The 17,575-nt window shown below is 42.8% G+C and overlaps 1 protein-coding gene across 1 annotated transcript in view; it reads right to left on the reverse strand.

The window, feature by feature from the left end:
• Window positions 1–17,575, reverse strand: part of LOC124805291 — a 159,573-nt gene that overhangs the window by 95,691 nt on the left and 46,307 nt on the right. The window lies entirely within an intron of this gene.

Genomic DNA, 17,575 nt, shown 5'->3' on the forward strand with positions numbered 1-17,575 from the left:
ACAGATGATTTCGACCCATTTACTGTTTTTTCATGCGACCAAAACAACTTAGGATTTTTACTGAGATCGGTTGACAAAGTTTTACTTTGAAAGTCATTTACGCTTCTCTCATTGCCGTCCTTACGCTCCTTTCGTTTCGTTCAGCTTTTGTTTGTCAGCTAGGTTTTTACTTCTCTTCATTCTCAGGTGAAGTTATCTTTCTTTACGTAGCAGTTTTCTATCACGGCTATTATACCCTGGTGGGTCTTCCCCATTCCTTAAGATCTTACTCGGAACATATTAATTTTTTTCCATACGTCCTCATCAGCTGATGCTGACTGCTCAGGTACTCTGAAATTAGTATAGTGTTACTCCTGCTAAGCAGAAATATCTTCCTTCTTAACATTTTTTGTCACACCAGTAGCCATAGATGCTATCACAGCTTTATGATCACTGATAACTTCCTAAACGTTAAAGGATTCGAGAAGTTCTGGTCTGTTTGTTGCCAGGAGGTCTAAGACGTTAACGTCACGAGTTGGTTCCCTAACTATCTGCTCGAAGTAATTTTCGAACAAGACATCCAGATCAGCGGCGCACGAATCCCTGTTCCTGGTAGCAGTTTTGATACCATGACACACCCAATCTACACCTGGCAAGTTGAATTCACCCCCTTATCAGGAAAATTACTAACGATATTCTGCAAGTTCTGACTAAAGTGCTCTCCCACTAGATTTCCTGACGCAGCCGGCCTATAAAAGCATCTGATTACTATTTTTGACTGATCTTTGATACTTAACTCCACCCTGATTAAATCGTAATCGAAATCCGTGATAACGTCCCTAGATTTTGTCGAATTCATTACTGCAATAAACACGCCACAACCATTGGCGCGTTCTCGCTTCCCACGCCCGGGTTCCCGGGTTCGATTCCCGGCGGGGTCAGAGATTTTCTCTGCTTCGTGATGACTGGGTGTTGTGTGGTTTCCTTAGGTTAGTTAGGTTTAAGTGGTTCTAAGTTCTAGGGGACTGATGACCATAGATGTTAAGTCCCATAGTGCTCAGAGCCATTTGAACCATTGGCGACTAACCTATCCTCACGATAAATATTTCAATCTGAACTTAAGGTTTCTTTGTCATTAACGTCTGGTTTCAACCAACTTTCTGTTCCTAATGCTATACGTGCTTTATAGCCTTCAGTGAGGGCTATTAACACCGGGACCTTTCCTTGGATATTCCTGCAGTTTACTAAAAAAGTCACATAAATCTTTTTTGTCTCTGATCTGCGACGACGAATGTTCTCTGAGGACATTGTGACTAATTCTTCAGACAAATCGTTTTTGTACCCAAGAGAAGGTTTGCCTAACCTAAAAAAGCCCGTACGCAGGCCACACCTACTCCGCTGCTCCAGTAACCGCTTCCTGCGTGTAGTGCGTGCCTGACTTACTAAGCGGAATGCTGAAATTCTGTACCCGATAGCGGAGATAGAGAAATTCGCATCCGACACCGTTGAAGAGTCGTCTGAGCGTCTAGTTTAGACCTTCCACTCTGCTCCAAACCAGAGGAGCGCGATCAACTCTGAGAACGATGCTGCAAATAAAGACGTATGCACCCAGTGCGCTCGGTAGGTGCCGGCACGGATTCTTCCACATCAGGGACGAAACACCGTGGCAAGCATACCCAGTGCCCGCTGGTATTCTTTCTCGCCTGCTATTGCCCTGAGGGGCTCCATCACCAGCCTAAGACTGGAGCCCCAGTGACAAGCATACCCACCCTCTGAACTTGTTCGAACTGCGCAGGAAAATCGACTGCTGGCCCAACAGGAGTGGCGTCTCGTGCTGGTTCAGGGTTATCAACAACCCTCGATATCTGTTGCGAAGACTAGGGAGCCAGCCGAGCGATCTGCTCCCTGTCTCGCCTCCGTTTCAGTGACACACGAACCCATCACAGTCTGCCATCCGCTCTCGAGTGGCACACTGTGGTCTGTTCTCGTGAAAACGGACCGGTCAGATGTTGCGAATCAGAAGATGCAGCGACATCTGGGTCACCAGGGGATTCAAAAGGCACCAGGTATCGTACCCAAAGCCCCGATGCCGTCACAACTCTGGACATCAGCCAGAAGCATGTCGACGGTAGCCGACGCTGGTTTCAGCTGTTTACAAACAGCAGCCAATTATCCTTGTGTCTACTCACAACAAGCACAGTTCCTAGCCATCTCGTGGTGTCTAAAGATAGATGCAAGGTCTCAAATGACGGTACTGAGTTTGGAATGTACACACAATATAACAAGGAAAATAAAGCAACACTAAATCCTGCTCTGCAGATTTCGCACTACGTCCTGAGACGGCAAACTCCTAAACAGAAATAAATTTCTCTACTGAAGGTGTATTTACAGTTGTCTGTTACTAGAAACTCTGCTTACCCGAAAGCTACTGCACGAGATAAGTATGCAAACTAGAATGTACTGTTCTAAACCAGATGCTGTGTACCAGCACGAGATTTAAACTTAGTGGTGTGGCGTGGCGGTAATTACATCAGGAAGCCGCCTAATTTGCTAAACCATAGGCTACGCAGTAAAATCGCAGATACAGATCACTCCTTTGCAGAAACATGTGAATAGAAGACAGAAACTAAACTACATTACTGTGTGTCAGGCAAATTCTGCTGCTGCTGCTATCGCTGCTGGCTCGTCCGCACGGCTCGGCGTCTGCCGGGGCAGTGACTGCGGTAGCCCTGTAGTCAACGGTCCCTGATTCAAACTGAGTTGCGTGACGTGTGCCGAGGCGGGAAAGTTCCACTAGGAAGCCGCCTACCACAAGGATATGCATGCAAAAACAAAGACAGTAATTTGCTAACCACTGGTCTACACAGTAATATACAGAAGTACAGTTCACTCCTTTGCATAAGCACGAGATGAAAAAAACAAAAACAAAAACAGAAACCGAACCAAATTACTGTGTGTCAGGCAAATGCTGCCGCTGCTACCGCTGCTGGCACGTTCGCACGCATCGGCGTCTGCTCCCAGAACATCTTTGAAATCTGAGATGTAAACATAAAAAACATTTTACCCTTGACGCTGCGTCACAGACAGGAGCGTCTGCGATGGTGTACTCAACGACGAACCTGGGTGCACTAAGGCCAAAACCTCATTTTTTCGGATGAATCCAGGTTCTGTTTACAGCATCATGATGGTCGTATCCGTGTTTGCCGACATCGCGATAACCGCACATTGGAAGCGTGTATTCGTCATCGCCATACTGGCGTATCACGCGGCGTGATGGTATGGTGGTATGGGGTGACATTGATAACACGTCTCGGTCACCTCTTGTTCGCATTGACGGCACTTTCAACAGTGGACGTTACATTTCAGATGTGTTACGACTCGTGGCTCTACACTTCATTCGATCCCTGCGAAACCCAACATTTCAGCAGTATAATGCATGACCGCATGTTGCAGTTCATGTACGGGCCTTTCTGGATACAGAAAATGTCCGACTGCTGCCCTGGCCTGCACATCCTCCAAATCTCTCACCAATTGAAAACGTCTGGTCAATGGCGCCTGGGCAAATGGCTCGTCACAATATGCCAGTCATTTTTTTTTTTTTTTGGTCATCAGTATACAGACTGGTTTGATGCGGCCCGCCACGAATTCCTTTCCTGTGTTAACTTCTTCATCTCAGAGTAGCACTTGCAACCTACGTCCTCAATTACTTCCTGGACATATTCCAATCTCTGTCTTCCTCTACAGTTTTTGCCCTCTACAGCTCCCTCTAGTACCATGGAAGTCATTCCCTCATGTCTTAGCAGATGTCCTATCATCCTGTCCCTTCACCTTATCAGTGTTTTCCACATATTCCTTTCCTCTCCGATTCTGCGTAGAACCTCCTCATTCCTTACCTTATCAGTTCACCTAATTTTCAACATTCGTCTATAGCACCACATCTCAAATGCTTCGATTCTCTTCTGTTCCGGTCTTCCCACAGTCCATGTTTCACTACCATACAATGGATACTCCAGACGTACATCCTCAGAAATTTTTTCCTCAAATTAAGGGCGGTACTTGATATTAGTAGACTTCTCTTGGCCAGAAATGCCTTTTTAGCCATATCGAGTCTGCTTTTGATGTCCTCCTTGCTCCGTCCGTCATTGGTTATTTTACTGCCTAGGCAGCAGAATTCCTTAACTTCATTGACTTCGTGAGCATCAATCCTGACGTTACGTTTCTCGCTGTTCTCATTTCTACTACTTCTCATTACCTTCGTCTTTCTCCGATTTACTCTCAAACCATACTGTGTACTCATTAGACTGTTCATTCCGTTCAGCAGATCATTTAATTCTTCTTCACCTTCACTCAGGATAGCGATGTCATCAGCGAATCGTATCATTGATATTCTTTCATCTTGTATTTTAATTCCACTCCTGAACCTTTCTTTTATTTCCATCATTGCTTCCTCGATGTACAGATTGAAGAGTAGGGGCGAAAGGCTACAGCTTTGTCTTACACCCTTCTTAATACGAGCACTTCGTTCTTGATTGACCACTCTTATTATTCCCTCTTGGTTGTTGTACATGTTGTATATGACCCGTCTCTCCCTATAGCTTACCCCTACTTTTTTCAGAATCTCGGACAGCTTGCACCATTTTATATTATCGAACGCTTTTTCCAGGTCGACAAATCGTATGAAAGTGTCTTGATGTTTCTTTAGCCTTGCTTCCATTATTAGCCGTAACGTCAGAATTGCCTCTCTCGTCCCTTTACTTTTCCTAAAGCCAAACTGATCGTCACCTAGCGCATTCTCAATTTTCTTTTCCATTCTTCTGTATATTATTCTTGTAAGCAGCTTCGATGCATGAGCTGTTAAGCTGATTGTGCGATAATTCTCGCACTTGTCAGCTCTTGCTGTCTTCGGAATTGTGTGGATGATGCTTTTCCGAAAGTCAGATGGTATATCAGCAGACTCATATATTCTACACACCAACGTGAATAGTCGTTTTGTTGCCACTTCCCCCAATGATTTCAGAAATTCTGATGGAATGTTATCTAGCCCTTCTGCCTTATTTGACCGTAAGTCCTCCAAAGCTCTTTTAAATTCCGATTCTAATACTGGATCCCTATCTCTTCTAAATCAACTCCTGTTTCTTGTTCTATCACATCAGACAAATCTTCACTCTCATAGAGGCTTTCAATGTATTCTTTCCACCTATCTGCTCTCTCCTCTGCATTTAACAGTGGAATTCCCGTTGCACTCTTCATGTTACCACCGTTGCTTTTAATGTCAGCAAAGGTTGTTTTGACTTTCCTGTATGCTGAGTCTGTCCTTCCGACAATCATATCTTTTTCGATGTCTTCACGTTTTTCCTGCAGCCATTTCGTCTTAGCTTCCCTGCACTTCCTATTTATTTCATTCCTCAGCGACCTGTATTTCTGTATTCCTGATTTTCCCGGAACATGTTTGTACTTCCTCCTTTCATCAATCAACTGAAGTATTTCTTCTGTTACCCATGGTTTCTTCGCAGCTACCGTCTTTGTAGATATGTTTTCCTTCCCAACTTCTGTGATGGCCCTTTTTAGAGATGTCCATTCCTCTTCAACTGTACTGCCTACTGCGCTATTCCTTATTGCTGTATCTATAGCGTTAGAGAACTTCAAACGTATCTCGTCATTCCTTAGTACTTCCGTATCCCACTTCTTTGCGTATTGATTCTTCCTGACTAATGTCTTGAACTTCAGCGTACCCTTCATCACTACTATATTGTGATCTGAGTCTGTATCTGCTCCTAGGTACGCGTTACAATCCAGTATCTGATTTCGGAATCTCTGTCTGACCATGATGCGATCTAATTGAAATCTTCCCGTATCTCCCAGTCACTACTCTTGATGAACTATGGTATCGTTTTGAAGCTACATGGGCAGCTGTACCTGTACACGCCATCCAAGCTCTGTTTTACTCAATGCCCAGGCGTGTTAAGGCCGTTATTATATCCAGAGGTGGTTGTTCTGGGTACTGATTTCTCAGGATCTATGCACCCACATTGCGTGAAAATGTAATCACATATCAGTCCTAGTATAATATATTTGTCCGATGAATACCCGTTTATCATTTTAATGGCCAGTAGTGTAACTATATTTATTCATGAATATTATTAAAAATATCACGTTATGATATTTATACTTTAAAACATACCACAAATGTTTACAGCTGTGCTTGTTCTTTCCAGGAATAGATAAAAAAGTAATATTTTACCCGGAACAGAAATAAATCGCAGTCGTCCCACTGATAAGTTATCGTGAACTCGGCTTATAAATTACTTGCTTCTGGGAATCCGATGGAATAACTCAACAAATGTAGTTATCAGAATATAAGAACTGAACAATTTCGTATTTTGTCCTCCACTTGGAAACTAACGACAATAGAACTAAGGAGTAATATACATTACTGCATGTGATAATATATACAGAGTGGTCCATTGATCGTGACCGGGCCAAATATCTCACGAAATAAGCGTCAAACGAAAAAAGTACAAACAACGAAAATTGTCTAGCTTGAAGGGGGAAACCAGATGGCGCTACGGTTGGCCTGCTAGATGGCGCTGCCATAGGTGAAACGGATATCAACTGCGTTTTATTTTTAAATGGGAACCCCCATTTTTTATTACATATTCGTGTAGTACGTAAAGAAATATGAATGTTTTCGTTGGACCATTTTTTTCACTTTGTGATAGATGGCGCTGTAATAGTGACAAACAAATGGCTCACAATTATAGACGAACAGTTGGTAACAGGTAGGTTTTTTAAATTAACATACAGAACGTAGGTACGTTTGAACATTTTATTTCGAATGTTCCAATGTGATACACGTACCTTTGTGAACTTATCATTTCTGAGAACACATGCTGTTACAGCTTGATTACCTCTAAGTACCACATTAATGCAATAAATGCTCAAAATGATGACCGTCAACCTCAATGCATTTGGCAATACGTGTAACGACATTCCACTTAACAACGAGTAGCTCGCCTTCCGTAATGTTCACATATGCATTGACAATGCGCTGACGCAAGTTATCAGGCGTTGTCGGTGGATCACGATAGCAAATATCCTTTAACGTTCCCCACAGAAAGAAATCCGGGGATGTCAGATACGATGAACGTGCGGGGCATGTTATGGTGCTTCGACGACCAATCCACCTGTCATGAAATATTCAATTCAATACCTCTTCACCCGCACTCGAGCTATGTGCCGGACATCCATCATGTTGGAAGTACATCGCCATTCTGTCATGCAGTGAAACATCTTGCAGTAACATCAGTAGATCATTACGTAGGAAATCAGAATACATTGCACCATTTAGATTGTCATCTATAAAATGGGGGCCAATTATCCTTGATCCCGTAATGCCGCACCATACGTTAATCCGCCAAGGTCGCTGATGTTCCACTTGTCGCAACCATCGTGGGTTTTCCGTTGCTCAATAGTGCATATTATGTTGGTTTACGTTACCGCTGTTGGGGAATGAGGCTTCGTCGCTAAACAGAACGCGTGCAAAAAATCTGTCATCGTCCCGTAATTTCTCTTGTGCCCAGTGGCAGAACTGTACACCACGTTCAAAGTCGTCGCCATAAAATTCCTGGTGCATAGAAATATGGTACGGGTGCAATCGATGTTCATGTAGCATTCTCAACACCGACGTTTTTGAGATTCCTGGTTTCTCAGGCAGTTTGTCTGCTACTGACGTGCGGATTAGCCGGGACAGCAGCTAAAACACCTACTTGGGCATCAGCATTTGTTGCAGGTCGTGGGTGACGTTTCACATGTGGCTGAACACTTCCTGTTTCCTTAAATAACGTAACTACTAGGCGAACGGTCCGGACACTTGGATGATGTCGTCCAGGATACCAAGCAGCATACATAGCACACGCCCGTTGGGCACTTTCATCACACGATATCGACCTTTTCCGCAATTGGTAAACGGTCCATTTTAAGGCGGGTAAAGTATTACGAAGCAAATACTGTCCGCACTGGCGGCGAGTAATGTACCACGAAGCAAAAACCGTCCGCACTGGCGGAATGTTACGTGATACCATGTACTTTTACGTTTGTGACTATTAGAGCGCCATGTATCACAAAGCGAAAAAAATGGTCCAACTAAAACATTCATATTTCTGTACTTACTACACGAATATGTAATAAAAATGGGGATTCTTATTAAAAGAAAAACAAAAAATAAACAGTTGATGTCCACTTGACCTATGGCAGCGCCATCTAGCTGGCGAACCATAGCGCCTTCTGGTTTTCCCCTCAAGCTAGACGAGTTTCGTTCTTTGTAGTTTTTTCGTTTGATGCTTGTTTCGTGAGACATTAGGCCCGGTCACTATCAATGGACTACCCTATACGGGGTGTTACAAAGAGGTACGGCCAAACTTTCAGGAAACATTCCTCACACACAAATAAAGAAAAGATGTTGTGTGGACATGTGTCCGGAAACGTTTATTTCCATGTTAGTGCTCATTTTAGTTTCGTCAGTATGTACTGTATTTCCTCGATTCACCGCCAGTTGGCCCAATTGGAGGAAGGTAATGTTGACTTTGGTGCTTGTGTTGACATGCGACTCATTGCTCTACAATACTAGCATCACGCACATCAGTACGTAGCATCAACAGGTTAACGTTCATCACGAACGTGGTTTTGCAGTCAGTGCAATGTTTACAAATGCGGGGTTGGCAGATGCATATTTGATTTATGGATTAGCACGGGGCGCGGTACGTTTGTATCGAGACTGATTTCCAGAACGAAGGTGTCCCGACAGGACGACGTTCGAAGCAATTGATCGGCGTCTTAGGGAGCATGGAACATTCCAGCCTATGACTCGCGACTGCGGAAGACCTAGAACGATGAGGACACCTGCAATGGACGAGGCAATTCTTCGTGCAATTGACGATAACCCCAATGTCAGCGTCAGAGAAGTTGCTGCTGTACAAGGTAACGTTGACCACGTCACTGTATGGAGAGTGCTACGGGAGAACCAGTTGTTTCCGTGCCATGAGCAGCGTGTGCAGGCATTATCAGCAGCTGATTGGCCTCCACGGTTACACTTCTGCGACTGGTTCATCCAAGAATGTGTCAATCCTCATTTCAGTGCAAATGTTCTTTTACGGATGAGGCTTCATTCCAACGTGATCAAATTGTAAATTTTCACAATCACCATGTGTGGGCTGACGAGAATCCGCACGCAATTGTGCAATCACGTCATCAACACAGATTTTCTGCGAACGTTTGGGCAGGCATTGTTGGTGATGTCTTGATTGGGCTACATGTTCTTCCACCTACGCTCAATGGAGCACGTTATCATGATTTCATACGGGATACTCTACCTGTGCTGCTAGAACATGTGCCATTACAAGTACGACAGAACATGTGGTTCGTGCACGATGGAGCTCCTGCACATTTCAGTCGAAGTGTTCGTACGCTTCTCAACAACCGATTCGGTGACCGATGGATTGGTAGAGGCGGACCAATTCCATGGCCTCCACGCTCTCCTGACCTCAACCCTCTTGAATTTCATTTATGGGGGCATTTGAAAGCTCTTGTCTACGCAACCCCGGTACCAATGTATAGACTCTTCGTGCTCGTATTGTGGACGGCTGTGATACAATACGCCATTCTCCAGGGCTACATCAGCGCATCAGGGATTCCATGCGACGGAGGGTGGATGCATGTATCCTCGCTAACGGAGGACATTTTGAACATTTCCTGTAACAAAGTGTTTGAAGTCACGCTGGTACGTTCTGTTGCTGTGTGTTTCCATTCCATGATTAATGTGATTTGAAGAGAAGTAATAAAATGAGCTCTAACATGGAAAGTAAGCGTTTCCGGACACATGTCCACAAATGTATTTTCTTTCTTTGTGAGTGAGGAATGTTTGCTGAAAGTTTGGCCGTACCTTTTTGTAACACCCTGTATAATGTCTTCTCTCGCCTCAGTGTATAAGCTCCACGCAGGTGTTAGACTTGCATTAATGGGGTTGTTGTTGTTTATGTCATACGTTAGTGAGTTAGGAAGTAGTATAAGTAACACTCTCCAAATTTTCGCTGACAGTGGACTATATTATATGAGAAAATACTGTGAAGTAAAAAATGCAGTGATGCCACTGACCCGTGCTGCGGCTCCCATTAGAGCCGTTGCTAAGTTCTCATCGTTTCGTTGGTATAGTTACGGCTGTTGTCTTCTTCTTGTCTTCATTGGCACTACTCGGTTTGCAAGCGCTGTCTGTCCGCTAGTGTCAGCAGCGGCTGTTATCGATATCTAGTAACGGTGGTATTGACTTTGGGGTGACGTTGTGGTGTTTCCGGATGGTGTGAGTCGGCAGTTCGGTTGGGGACGGACGAGCAGCCAGGTCCGCACTGCGTCAGATCACGCCGGGACCACTGGCGGCCCGCATGGACTGCCGGATGGAAGGGCTGTAGTCGCGAGGGGTACAACCTCGTTGTCAACCGGACCCAGGAAGTTGAGTGGACCTTAATTCAGGAATTGAAACCTCCACAATTTCGAGATCTCGCCATTTGTTTGCGTGCTGCTGCTCGCACTGTCGCCGAGACGAAGAGCAATGAGTGGAGTGTTTGGGGAAGGCGAATATAATTAGCCTTCGTCCACTGCTTGTTATTAATTGTTGGAGTCTATATGTTATTATTTGTGAAGTTCAAGAAGTGGTATTTTTCCTGCCTAGTGGCCGCTAACGCCCCAGGTACCTGCCCCGGATGCTCTAAACATCGGTGTCTGAAGACGTGATGCTGGCCGCCGGTTCCGGCTTGGGTGTGTTATTCCATCGTTGGATTGGTCAGTTGGTCATCGGACGTTAGTTAGATTCGGCAAATGATTACTGTTCACGCGTTTAAACTGCCACTAGTCTGAATTACCATCTCCTGAAGTGAATTCAAAGCTTCGCTGCCTGTTTCATCGCTTGCAAAGTATTGAGGGACTTTCACTGGTCGTTCCCGGCCCCCCCCCCTCCCCCCCCCCTTTCTCCTTGGTTTTGTCGGATTTGATGCTTGTTTAAAAAAATGTTGATAACTTTAATTTCAAGTTTGAAGTTGTTTAACTGGTTCTTAAAACATTTCTATTCAGGCCATCAGCCGTGGAACGGTTTTAAATTATTACTATTGGGGCCTTCAGCCGAGAAATGGTTTGAATTTGTTTTCATTAAGACCTTCAGCAGTGAGTGTTACTTGTCTTAAAATTTTAATTATACAATTGTATTCTATTAGTGACGTTTTGATTATTGTTCTTTTAAAAATATTTTAATAACTCTAATTGGAGTTTGAAGTAGTTTAACTGGTTCTTAAGGCTGCTATTCATGCCTTCAGGTGTGACACAAATTTAAATTATCACTATTGGGGCCTTCAGCCGAGAAATAGTTTTGAGAAGGTTGTCATTAAGGCCTTCAGCTATGGAACACATCTTAATTTATTGTCACCTTTTATTTTTTGTTGTTACCAAATAAAGTGTACGTGACTGAAAAATAAACCAACCAACAGAAGTTGATTACGGCCCCGTCCATAATCGTAACCCAATTCTGCCTTCCGCGGTACCATGTCTCAACCGAGTGGGTTTCCGATAAAATATCAGCCTGGTTCAAAGACTGAAAACTAGTTACTGATGTTGCCAACTGAAAAGTTGTTTCCTTTCAGGAACACTAATCATGGCATCTTTTGACTACCTAATTAATGAGCTAGAAATAGGGTGAGTAATTTCATAAAAGTAAGTGAGTGGTATGATCCAGAGAGAAATGAAATGGAGCTACAATACACGCCCAGTTGTAGGCACGGTGAAGTAAAGTGTACGATTCTTTCGTAGCATATTGGAAAAGTGTAGTTAGCCTTCAAGTAAATTACATACAAAACAGTTTTGTGGCCCATACTTGGACACTGCGCATGTGCATAGGTCTCCTATCAGGTCAGAATAATGTGGGAAACTGCGCTTAGACGCCGGCCGGGGTGGCCGTGCGGTTCTAGGCGCTACAGTCTGGAGCCGCGTGACCGCTACGTTCGCAGGTTCGAATCCTGCCTCGGGTATGGATGTGTGTGATGTCCTTAGGTTAGTTAGGTTTAAGTAGTTCTAAGTTATAGGCGACTGATGACCACAGCAGTTAAGTCCCATAGTGCTCAGAGCCATTTGAACCATTTTGCTCTTAGACAAGGAAAGGGATAGTGCGAATGCACAAATTGTTTAACAAGCAAGAGAGGTTAACAGAAATTTTGTAACTTCTTAACTGGCGAACAATCGAATAAAGGCGTCATTCTTTTCACGACCGCATGGAATTTGTTAAAATTTATTTGTATGTTGACCTGTTTCGATCGTGGTCCGCCATCTTAGACCATTAACACTCCATGATGACGCCAGCAGAACCAGCCCACAATGCAGTGCCGATAAACGAAGATCGTAAAGATGCAAGAATTGACTTTCAGGACAGAAACTATGTATGTTCTTCAGCCGCCTATGAAAGTAGCCCTTGCAGATCTTACTTATCTCAGATTAGGCTGTTAGCAGCTCGCACTGACAATCCTTACGCTTTCTGTTACGAAGCTCTTACAGAAGTGATGATCTGCCGTCACAAAGTGATTATATAACTAGTGAAGTCGAACATTATAAGTCATTTGATTGATGATCGACGAAAAAGAGTCTCGTATTATGTTGTTTATCTTGTAAAGAAACTAAATACTGTTATCATTACTATAATTACAGTTTCTGGGCTCTCTGACAATTAAACTCGGGAGCATGTTTATTTTGCATACTATCTCAAAATGTATCCATTGATACCCTATTATCAGGCTACTCTGCACGATCGTAGACCGGGAAAGAGCAGTCAGAACTACCTGTAGTATCAGTTCACGAACTTCTTGGAGGTCGTTTTGAATAATTTCTGAATTGTCAGCCCTGTACATATAATCTTTCATGATTGCCATAGTAATAATAAGGCCTCATTAAAATCATATGACACATTCGCATCAGGAGACAGAAGACGGAAAAAGCTTTGCGCTTGAATTAATTCTAAACCCAAAAATTTCTTATGTAAGTTGAAAAGACTGAAATTAATCTGATATCAGTGTAATTCATAGAGAGCGAACGACTATAAACCGAGTGAAAAGTAGCAATAGGAAGGCAAAGCAATGTCTGAGGCAAATACATCCGACTAGCGCCTGAGAGGAGCCACAACTCCCCCCCCCCCCCACCCCCCTCTCCACCGCTACTCCCCTGGCACAACCCACCAACTTTGGCTCACCTACCAGCTGTGACCCTTACCTGAGTCATCACTGTCAAAACGATACAACCAATCACAGCCTAGTGTCATACCAGGTAACAAAACGAAACGAGCAAATAAGGATGCAGCCACCATCTTTATCATGTTCAAAATTACCGTAACGATCTGAGTTTTGCATTAATTGTCAATACATTCTAAATTATTCTATTATGTGTCAAAAATACGGAACTACTGTAGATTGACAATACGAGCGTAGCTTGGCAATAGTTATGTAACGTAGAGGTGAAGTTGCACTTATCAATGCGCACAGTTCTATATCTGTGTCATACTTGGTGAAGGCAGAATTCTCCTCAGATTTAATATCTTTATTTCCATATTTTCTGTATTACTTACGAAAAATTTTCCTTCTCTGAAACTCATAAATATGTTTACAATACTAATATAAGTACGTTACCTCCATGTCGAAAATAGCAGCGAAATATGTTAGGAACACACTCAATTATCATGTCAAATATCACAAATATCAAGTATCACAAAGTTCTTAACGCACATAAAATGGCTGAGAAAATATATAAATGCTATCACTTACAGTATTTCCACCTCTGCGTTGTTTATCAATAACATGTGGGCACTTACACATTGCTGTCACCATGTCTAAATTGTCTGTGCCATTGTTCTACAAAACACATGTTGTGTGTTAGCTAGTGGGAAAATGCAATTCAGCCTCGCAATACCAACGTGTCATCCATAATGTATATTATCAAATGAGAGGGGGGTACTTTATGTGCACCACACCAAAAATTAAGAAAAATATTTCAATTGTTTTTCTCTTAAGACAACTTACTTTTTAAAGAGATACTGATGTGTAAGTAGGGTCCAGGACATGGGAATATCTTTTAGTAGGTTCTTAACAATAGCAACATATTTCCAATAAGGTGTACTATCAAGGGGGCCACCACAAAGAAATATAAAAATATTCAAATTTGGTTAATTGCTGCTGACTTTACACACAACATACTTTTTAAAGAAGTAATGACGTGTAAGGAGGAAGGAAATTTGCCACTTGTTACTGTTTATTCATTCAATTAACATTTATACGTTGTCACATAAGCACTACACATAGTGATTAAATATCGTATAGCCACGACCTGAGTACTCACAGGTGGGTCCAGCTTTTTTCTGTTACTTACCAAACAATTCGCCGACCACAGATGAATAGATCAATCATACTTATGACATCACATTAATGATAATGAAGTTAGTTTACATCATCCATGTCTTTTACGACATCGAAAAATGGCTCAAATGGCTCTGAGCACTATAGGACTTAACATCTGAGGTTATCAGTCTCCTAGAACTTAGAACTACTTAAACGTAACTAACCTAAGGACAACACACTCTAGAAATTGTGCTGTAAATTCCAGAAAACCATCTGAAGATGAAACTGAAAACCGGTTCATGGAATAATAAATGGCTATTCAAAAAAGTTACTGGATGCGGTTTTGCGTATTTACCTTCAATTAACTGTCACGGGTTCTAAAATATCCGTAATGGATAAGCTTAATCAATCGCCATTACGGCTATGGGGGTATGACTCTCCAAATTAAAATGGAAATGAACACAGGACCCTCAATTCAGCTATCTTCCCAGATGCCCTTGATGCAGTAGGAGTGAATTTAAAACCTTCTACTTGCAATATAAATCTGTTACACATACATCGAGCACTGGTCCGCAAAATAAATGGAACAACTGCGTGATTTTATCGGCGCTGTTGAGCATCCGGAACTAATAGACGATACCAATGTGCATTTTGTTCCCTGGGATCTGACGCGTATTGACAGAAAAGGAAGATTACTTGCAGTGATAGTAGCTGTTAAAGATCGGTCTTCAACCATCAAAGGCCCACTGAGCAACCCAGGCCACGACAACATCTCAGTGACCGGGAAATTTGCTTCTCCTTGCCAAGAACTGCGACACCCACAACAAGGGAAGTGCAGCAGGAACACTTTGACTCGGACCATCTATCATTTTTGATAACGTTATCAAACCACATGACGGCCAATAAAATATACCCCCCATTTACAAGTGAAACACCAGGAAAAGCGACTGGGAAGAATATAAAAAGAAGTTTATAGAGGAGCTGAATTATTACACCGAACGTGACAAAGTCTGTAAGTACTATGCCAGTTTAGGTGCAATGATAGAAGATGCTACAGACCATTTTCTCTAACTCTAAATCACGTTCCGTCCGAATTGCGTATTTTCAAGAGTTTCTGCTATTGCAGAAAGATGGGAAGCATTGGCGTTTAGCGTCGACACCCTACAATACAATTATACTTGTGCTGGATACCTGCGATGGAATACAGTTATGTATTCAGGCAAGCTCTGTGCCATGAATCAGTAATAGAAGAGTCTCTGTTACCTGCAACAAGGAGGTGTCTCAAGGGGATAGCAAAAGGTAGGGGAGGGGCGGAGGAGGTGTGTCCAGGCGGTCCGGACTCCAGCCACTACACACGAACTAGCTGACGAGTAGTGAAATTGAAAGATATTTTGATTTTCAGTCATACGACGATAAAGGGAAACGAACTATCTAAAGTCAGCGAGGTTAACGACAGGCATAAACTATCTATGCATCCTTAGCACTGTCGGCTATCGCCCATCCTATTTTAGGCAAGATTAGTTGGTGGCCTTGCTTGAGCTCAATTTTTTCAATCAGTTCGGTTAGTACTTGGAGTAAGGAAACTCGATTTCGATTCACACGCTAGCGTTACCGTAAGTTAAAAATATGTGCGCACTACTATGCTCGCCTCCCTATGTTCCAGAACAAACGACAGGAACTAAGCACTATAATCGCCTAATAATACATCTATTTACCTGTAGCAGCGTTGGAGTCGTTATGTGGAGGGTGCTGGATCTTTGAGGTCGCAATATTTAAGTATTTCAAAAGGCAACGGAGCGGTAAATATAATAGGAAAATCGTTAATTTGAAATAAGTGCATAAAAATACACTTGTATATGTTTGTGTCGCACAGAAAACACTTAAGTCAACAAAAATATCGCCCAAATGTCGACGGATGTCGACGGTTGCATTTCTTTGCCAAATTTTCTCAATTTTCTGTCATTAGTAATCCAAATGACGAAAAATCCCTCATCCTCGTTACTCGGGCGGTACTCAGATATGAAAACCATTTTCGATACGGAGCCATGGCGAGGGGTTTGTGGAGAGCGAAGACATAATTGATGCCAGCACATTCTGTGGACCGTTCGTTTGTAAATGATATTTTTCCCGCTAGCTGCTTGAATTCCTCCGAGCCAACTGTACCCTGCATCCCTCGTCCTCCCTTCTTTCGCTGAAAATCTATGTACGTTCTTCGAATACTATAATAACTGAAGTTGACAGTTGCACACACAATGAAATCTTAAGATATGCATCCATTCCATAACTAAAGATGCACGATTGCAGGAAAAACATACACCGTCAGAATTCAATCTGTTGTTTTGATGCGTTTTATGTTATTTCAAAACAAAGTACAACAACCAGTCTTTCTAGTTTCTCCACCGACTTGGGGTTGCTCTGCGTGTTGAGCCGCTGAGCTGGCAATTCCTGTATTCGGGTGGCGAAATGGTTTCAGCCCGTCTTCCGACAATTTTGAAAATGATTTTCTGTAGTTTCTCATTTGTAAACGCCGGCGTTGGTCCTTTAGTATAGGCCACATCTAGTTCCTTCCGAATGCCTTTCTTTCTCGACGGATACCAATCCCCTCGAAGATGCAAGCACTCTGCTTAAATGAAAAGAGGCGAGCCGAGCATCTCTTCGGTGAGTCCTGGCACGAAAAACCTGTGATAAATAAACAAATAATAATCCAAATCCTCCTCATTTAAGCTCATTAATTTGTCTATCAGGACATTCTCAATTGCAAAAATGACAAACGCATACTTAAATGAGAAAATATGAGGAAGTTTTTAGGTTGAGTAGACCCAGATCCTTGGCATTTTTGACACCAAAAATTGTTCTTTCTATCTTCTCTGTCGAACAGAGATATCCTTATCCCAAATGCCCTCTCGGGTAATAGTGAGATTAACGTCTATTCTTGATCACTTGCACAGCTGAATTCAGACTAAAAGAGGAGGCGTACAAACCGGAGCTTGGAGGGTGAAGGCAGATATGAGCATGACTGTTTCTTAGTGGTTTGCCAACACACACCACTCCTAAGTAACTAGATTATATCTCCCGTTCGGGAGTCTTTTAAGGTCCTCTTTAACAAATCGGAATCCTCCTCCCTTTGACAAAATCATAGCCATACGTATAATACTAATCGCCAAATATTTATACCACAATCTTTA

Source organism: Schistocerca piceifrons, chromosome 7, assembly GCF_021461385.2.
Source record: "Schistocerca piceifrons isolate TAMUIC-IGC-003096 chromosome 7, iqSchPice1.1, whole genome shotgun sequence".
In the NCBI taxonomy this organism is placed as follows: Eukaryota; Metazoa; Arthropoda; class Insecta; order Orthoptera; family Acrididae; genus Schistocerca; species Schistocerca piceifrons.